Source organism: Brienomyrus brachyistius, chromosome 20, assembly GCF_023856365.1.
Source record: "Brienomyrus brachyistius isolate T26 chromosome 20, BBRACH_0.4, whole genome shotgun sequence".
In the NCBI taxonomy this organism is placed as follows: Eukaryota; Metazoa; Chordata; class Actinopteri; order Osteoglossiformes; family Mormyridae; genus Brienomyrus; species Brienomyrus brachyistius.
In genome coordinates, this window is record NC_064552.1 from 14,553,700 (window position 1) to 14,561,664 (window position 7,965).

Sequence of the window (7,965 nt, forward strand, 5' to 3'; positions counted from 1 at the left end):
GCATGACTCCCAGGCTCCTCTGCTGGTGGCAAAATTACGGCGCCGTTCCCTCGCTCTGGGTTGGTCTCCGTGTGGCATCATGGCCTGGGCGTACAAAGGCTCCGGAACGTCTGCAATGCAAGTAAAACTGGAACAGGGAGTGAGAGAGAGAGTGAGAGAGGGACAGGGAGGGAGGAGGGAGAGAAGCAGACAGGAGGAGAACGAATCAGAGGAGGGAACCTGGGGGCAGAGCGTCTGATGATGAAAGCGAAAAATAACCTCAATGAGTCACATGTAAACAGTGTGGAAAGGGCAGCCACTGTTTTCCGGGAATTGTTGTTGCCTCACTGCAGCTACGGTTGGGCCCACTCTCATCAAAGGCAGCAGCAGGCGAGGGGTCACATGGTCACACGGCTGTACAGCACTCCCCCCCCCCCCCCCCCACCCCACAGCTTGGAGTACTGTCAGGTCACCCGGTTGTTTGTTCAGATGGTGCTGAAGTTTAAATGTGTGTCCTGCAGCCTGGGTTTAACCCTTTACAGGGCCCGGACATGTCGGTACACCTTCCCCTAATGACAGAGGTGGAAAGTTCAGGTCCAGAAAGCATAAATCCAGTCCAAGATTTTGCTTCAACCATCCAGTTGAGTACTGTGTGACTGTGACTCTTTATACTCAACTGGTTGCTTGGTCTGGATTTGTGCTTTCTGGACCGGACCTTTCCACCTCTGACCTCTGAGTCTGGAGAAATACATACGCAAAACATTTCTGAAGAATTTCTCTGGCATACAATTTTTGGTAAGAATGTAGCGCTATTATTACAAAAGCTGTAAAAAGGATATGCGACAGTAAATATGAAACAGCACATTCACAGAAATAGAACTAAATTAATAAGTTGGTAGGCAATAGTTTTACTTATTCCTGTCAGTGACTGTTGATAAATTAATCTTGATTTTAGCTATTTCGAAATTTCACATGAACTCCATTACTATCAATATCTCAATATTATATTCTGGTTAAACTTTGATGATTCTGCTCTTATAGGTGGATAACAGGGAGGACAGCTGAGCTTCTGGGCGAATCAGTCTAATGCTCTGGGGAGAGATCTGATTGGAGACTGTCATTATCATATAGCCGATAAGAAAAGCCGTGCATGGTGGAAGAGGCATGATCAGCCTGTGTGCGACCCTGGGATGGGGGGGTGGGGTTTTGCAGCTCACCCCCCCCACCCCCGCTGCCTTTGTAACCATCTTACACTGTGTCTGTATGCTACTAAATTCTAACAAAGTTATCAAATCATCGCTCCATTTCCTATGTAGGCTGGAGTTGGTTACCATTGAGTCACATGTACGGCATTGGGCAGTGGTGTGATTCAAGCTACGCATCCACTATAATCATGCAATCTTACAATACAGTTCAAATATCAGAATGCATGCTTTCATGCCTTTGAACAAGGGAAGAGCACTCTGAATGCTGCAACAGTATATGGGTAAAAAAATCTCTGTAGTCACCATAGATTTGGGTTTCTCTGTAATTACCTTAGAGAGTGTGCCAGGAACACAGTCATTATAATTCAAAGTACATTGTTTATCTGTAAGGCTGTGCTGCTGTATCACCTACATGTCGATTCTGGCTTTATCTTCAAGGCGCTTTGCCAGCTACTGTATTACTCCGGCTGCTTGCAAAGATTTTCACATACTTTGTTAAACCATTTTTTTTTTGTTTTAATTTTTAGACATTACCTAATGCTTGAGTGTCACTGGCACGTGTGACTGTTCATTAGCGCAAATGAGCACATTCATCATAACGCTACTCCAGCGCCATGGCAACAGGCTGAATCAGGGCATTCTGTGGAGCCGGAACATGCCATTGACAATATGAAAAACGTATTAAAATGCCAGGATAGTAACAGCCCAGTCCGCGCACAGGCTATCTCCGCCATTGGATTGTCATGTGATCTGCATAACACCTTGGCTGTTAAACCCTGGGTGAATGTTTCACCTCTATACCTGTGGTGTACCACAGAGTATGCAGACCTTTAGAATTAAGTATATAAAAGCAATAAATCAAATTAATGTTTTCTCAGTAAGCATTTCTTATGAAAAATATTGGTAGTGTTCCAAGTAACAACTATAAATGCATTCTGTAACCTTGTGTCTACCACAGAATGTCTATTAACTAGAAGCAGGCATGTTATTTAGATAACCACTATGTTGGGTACTATGGTTTAAGTACTACATGAGTAAACAATGTAGTTCCATTATTTTGTCTTGCACAACAATATCCATGTTACAGTCATACATCCATCTATCCATCCATCTTTCATAGCTGTTAATACACTAAATGGACAAAAGTACCGGGACCCCATAGTAATTATAGGAATCGGCACATAAGCCACACCCACTGCTGACATACAGGTGTATAATTATGCAGGCAGACATGCAATCTGCAGCATTAAACAATGGGGGCAGAATGGGTGGTCATACAGAGGAGGTTAGTCGGCCTGGAACCGTCATTGAACACCACTGGACAAGTCAGTTTCCCACATTTCTGTCCTGCTAGAGCTGCCCTGGTCAACTGTAACTGCAGTGATTTTGAAGTGGAAACATCTGGGAGCAAGTTCAGCTGCGAGGTGGGGGCCACACAAGAGAGGGACCTGATCACCCAACATCAATACCCAACCTGAATGGCAGCAAATCCCACCAGCAATGTTCCAGCCTCTAATGGAAAGCCGTCCCAGAAGAGCACAGGCTATTATAGCCACTGAGGGTTAGTCGGCTTCATATTAATACCCTTTGATTCAGAGTGAGATGTTGGACAAGCTGGTGTCCCAATACCTTTGTTCATATAGTGCACATGCTGCAAGATTACTACTACAAGAACAGACAGTAGCCCTGCATTATGAACGCTTCAGCATCAGCTCCCATAACAATCTCACGCCATATGCTGGCCAATCAGGCAGGTCTTGCTAAAGGACAAAGCATAAGGTCAACGTCTGACCACTGGGGCAAAATTCTAAGTGAGACCCTTGGAGTTAAACACATTGGATTTCTGTGTACCACCCCTACCTGCACTTATCGATAAATTTAACTCCCTCCTTTTGGATAGTTTGTACATTACGTTTCTCAAAGTTTAAGCACAAAATTGTTTCATCACAACTGTGGAGGGAAAAAAGTGCGAGTGCTCTGATTTCTGTTGGCAAAGTCGTGCTGTGTGTCAGTGTCTGTTGCCGGTTGGCCAGGTCATTCCTGAAGCGTCACAGCTGTGAATACAACAGCCTGTAGAGGTGTTTCTTTTTTTCTAATTGTGGGTTTATTCTTTGTGGTTTTTCATACAGTAGCAAAGTTCTGCTTTTGTAGAAAATCATAGACTGTTTCGATGTTAACCTATCACCCGCTGAGTAATTTAGAATTTTCCCATCCAGACTTACGAAAAACACTGGTTTGGGGTTGTTGATCATGGAAAAATATGATTTCCTCCATCCACTGTTAATTACATAAATCTGTATTCAATTCTGTGTTACTATCATAAACATGCTCGTGCCTGGAGTATATATTTTATGAACTTGTAGACGTATGTAATGCCTTTAGCTTATCTATGAAATATAATCATGTTTCCATTTGAATGGCTGAATTATTACCAATGTCTGTCAACATGCTTCTGTATTTATGCAGTCATTGAAGCTTCTTTGCCTGACTGCTTTGTCAGTCTTCAAGATTTTATTTCACAGGGACAAATAGGCATTTAGGGAACAAAAATATTTGTGCTTTCAAGGTAAGGTCCAGAGTTTGAAAAAAGTTTTCTCTGAAGCTAAAGAAATAACATCTGTGCTTTTGTTTCTTCTAGGGATATAAAATTAGTGAGGATATTGCAGGATAATGTTGAGTTTATACACATACGGAGTGCTAACTTGCAGATGGACAGTAGATAATGACCTATTTCTTCTTAAAGAGACCTCTCTAGTTTACAAAGCTCTCCAAATGGCCTCACCCTCCCGATTAAACTGGAAAGAAAAGCAGCACAGAATTACTTTCCAGTGCTGCGTCACTGGGAGGTAAACACTCAGTGTTGTAACCAACAGCAGAGCGAAAATTCAACATAATATTTCCAAGAATCTCTGCTGCAGCTGAACTCTGATGTCTGCGTCAAGAAGAACTAGCTTTGAGGCCAATTCTAAGAACAGAGAGAAGCACCTCTCTCCCACGCCTGCTACCGATTCTGGCTCGTCTGTTGATTTCTGTTACAGGTGACTAGGACTTTTGGTGCAAGGGAGATCGCTCAGAGTGGGAGGTATTTGTTAGGATTTTTCCGGAGACCATCAAAATAAACAGGGGCGAGTTTGGAGCAGAGATCATGCTTCTCCCATGTTCGGGACTTTGGAAAATAAACATAAGTGCCTAAAATACCCCGGCTCGCCTCCCCCGCTGCATCCAAACGAGGTCGCAGGACTCCCCGGGGTGCCGTCTGCCGCACATCGGGCTGTGTGCAGGCTGTATTGCGACACTCCCACACGTGTTTGCTCTGGCAGGGTCTGAGCCACGTCCTGTGCTCCCCAAATAAACACCAGCCTATTTACCTGTTTCGGGACGTTCCCAAAGCTCACGGATGGAACACTTGGCCGCTCAGTCTCATCCCCCGCTGTCACCATGCGGAACTCTCAATGTCCCCTTTCAGCACCCCCCCCCCCCCCCCCAAACACATACACACACAAACACACACACACACACCTCAAGCCAGGCACGGCGCTGTGGTGCAGATGCGCCCCTGCAAGAGGAACAGGCAGTGTCTTCATTAAATTAATCTGCGCAGTTACATTTGGGCAGGAAACATGTAGGTGGGTAAAAACACACACGTACATTGCAGTTTTTATAAACAGTATTTCAAGGATTAAAATACGCGACAGAAAATGCTGAGCAAAGATGGGGAAAAGGGCTTGTGCATTAAAGCTCTATACACCTGCAAGATTTATTACTACCCTCTCGGTCAGTCTGCACCACCTTTCATTCTGTGTCAGTCTGCCCCACCTTTCATTCTGTGTCAGTCTGCACCACCGTTCAGTCAGTAGCACCTTGCAGTCTGCCCCACCTTTCAGTCTCTAGTTGCTCTAAGACTGTACCATCTTTCAATCTGTACCACCGTTCAGTCTGTACCACCTCTAAGGCCATACCACTTTGAAGACTGATCATTTTACCAGCTATACTCTACACTTTATACTCAGTCCTCAGACTGTCTGTAATTGCTCTGGTTGGTATCTTTTAGGGTTCTCAGTAAGATCCAGGCCAGTCCTTGGATTTTTAAGATTCTCACCTCCAGATCTTTTAAGGTTCCTCAGCACGGCTTTGCTCTTGCGCTTGGACGGCAGCCTAGACTGCAGTCCTGTAGCAGTTCTGATTGGGGTCTTTCTTCCTGCACCGTACCTGCTCTGCATAACACAGATGAATACAGATTCCTTTCATTTTCGTGCCTTGCATTCTCCGTAATCTTTGTCCCATCCCCGTCCAGACCCCACAACTCCTGAAAATCCCACCCCCAGAAGGTCTGTCCTTCTCTGTCATATTCTGCTGTCATTATTGCTGTGCACCTCACAAACTCAAATAATCCAGTTTAATATGTCATGATTCTGCATTGCAGCTAATTTTTGTGCCATGGCCATTGTGAAATGGCGGCAGACTGCTCAATTGGTCCAACACTGATGAACCCCCCGAATTCACTGATCAGAGGAATCTTCACGGCTGGCAGCTGGGACTGTGTTAAGGATACAACTGAGATGCTGAAAGTCGCTCGAGTGTGAAGGATCTTCAAGTCCTCTCCTCCATTCAGTCGTGAGGCTTCGTACGAGCCTCCAAGCGGGCAAGATGCACGCCAGCTCTGTCTTCCTGGTAAACAACCCCCTGGATAGAAGGCTGGACCGGGCTGCATAAACGATGATGGAGGGAGGAAGAGGGTCCCCTCAACGCTGGGCACAGCGGCCCGGTGCGGCGCCGGCTGGCAGAGGGAGCGGGAGGAGGCAGGGGGGGGGCTTGCGGATGTCCCAGCTGGCCTCACTTGGAGCACTTCCTCTGAGCCGTCAGCCTGGCTGAAATCCCTCTGTGATCAAAGGCGAAATGAAAAGGCAGGGAGGAGAGGGCCAACACTGAGATGTTTGCTGGATGAAAAGGCAGGGGGAGTGAGGCTGGGGGCGGAGGACAACAACAAAAACATTCTTTGTTTGCAGAAAGGCAGCTGCCCTGACCAAGGCACCTGTAATTCCTCAGAACTATCCCTCCATTGTTTGCTGGCAAAAGTCATCGCGAGACTGACAGAGCTGAGGGTTTCCATGGCGATGCTAGCCGGAGCTTAAGAATGGATAACACTCATTAGGTGAGTGGATCTGGAAGGTTTCCTTCCTCTCGGCTTGAGAGACAGCTATTGATAAGGGGCTTATCCGAAGGTGCTACATACCTTAATACTAAACACCTGGAATTTAAGCTGGATTCATGAATAGTACAATAAAACTTCCAACCGACGCTCCTTGTCTGTGGCACGAGGGAACAAAAGCTCATGAAAAAAGATCACAATAGAGGGGTGTTAATTAAAATTTTGAATTTTAGTGACTACTGCTTTAAATATTCCTATTACAGAGAACTTTTTTTTGTGGTAACTTGGGAAACTGACACTGAATCATGCAGTTTGAATAATTAAAATGTACACAGCGAATTTGCTTTCAGTAATTTGAAATTGCATTACCCCACCCAAATCGCGGGATATAAAAACTCACAATGTTTTACAAAACTTCAGACACTTAATATGCAAATATCGTCTGTGTCTGCTAACTTAATTATTCCTTTAAAGTCAAGTTTCATATTCATTTCCAAGTGACTTCCTCTGAATAAATAATTCAGTGTATGACTTCCATGCTATCGTTCACTTCTATGATTGCATTTGCATTTGTATGTTTCACGTGTGATCCCTGCATTCATCTCGCCGCTCTCGTGTTCAGTAAATCTCCTATTATGGATGTGGGAGACCATGTGAAATGCGACTGCAGCATTTGACTGTGACGGGCCGCCTGAACCCCTTTCCAAGATGGACAAGTGACTGCTGACTCTCACCCGACAGCGACAGCTGTCTCGAGCTGCTGCACACAGGGCTCTCCATGGAGAGATACGTAAGGTTGATCCTACCTTCGGCCATTAGATTCTTCAACGAGTCACCCTATGGCAGTGGGAGACCACCAACAATATGAATGGACCAGAACTGCTGAGGCACCTTCACAGAACATTCATTCACAGTACAACCCCACTGTGCAATACCCACTGTGCAATACCCACTGTGCAATACCCACTGTGCAATACCCACTGTGCAATACTGTCTATTTCTGAACCATTTCTACGGATTTCCCTGCAATGCTTTCCCTGACATTCTTACTGTTACTGTTTATTGTTTGTTATTTATTGTTACTGTCTATGGAATCACTTTGCATGAGGGGGCACAAGATACTTAGTAATTCATTAACTACTCAAGTACAAGACAAACATAGTAACTGCATGAATTACATGAACCATTATGATTGAATAATGATGAACAAACATAGGATCGGAATGTAACTAACATTTATTTATTGGTTAATCAATACAGTATCAATACAATCCGTAAAGTATCTATCTATCTATCTATCTATCTATCTATCTATCTATCTATCTATCTATCTATCTATCTATCTATCTATCTATCTATCTAAACGTTACTGCTTTATTTTGCATGATCATCACAACAAGTTTCACCCCTGTCATTTGCTGTGACACTCAGCTCGCATTTAGAGAGCCGGGTGATCAGTCACATATCCCAGAGTCCTTAAAGAACGCTCCTAACACAGTGTGATCATAACATTCTGCCACCAATCAGAGCAGACTCCTGCAGATCCGAGCTCCATGCTGTGGGAGACACTGCCTGTCAGATAGGCTCTGTGGTGAATGGTGACACTGTGCGTAGTTAGAAGTTATTATTTTT

General features: G+C 44.6%; 1 long non-coding RNA gene across 1 annotated transcript; it reads left to right on the plus strand.

Moving 5' to 3' along the window:
• Window positions 1-670: 670 nt before the first annotated feature.
• Window positions 671-7,612, plus strand: LOC125715530 (uncharacterized). Its single transcript, XR_007384092.1, has 3 exons — window positions 671-774; window positions 1,021-2,745; window positions 5,608-7,612. It is a non-coding gene; the product is annotated as an uncharacterized LOC125715530 (long non-coding RNA).
• Window positions 7,613-7,965: the final 353 nt, after the last annotated feature.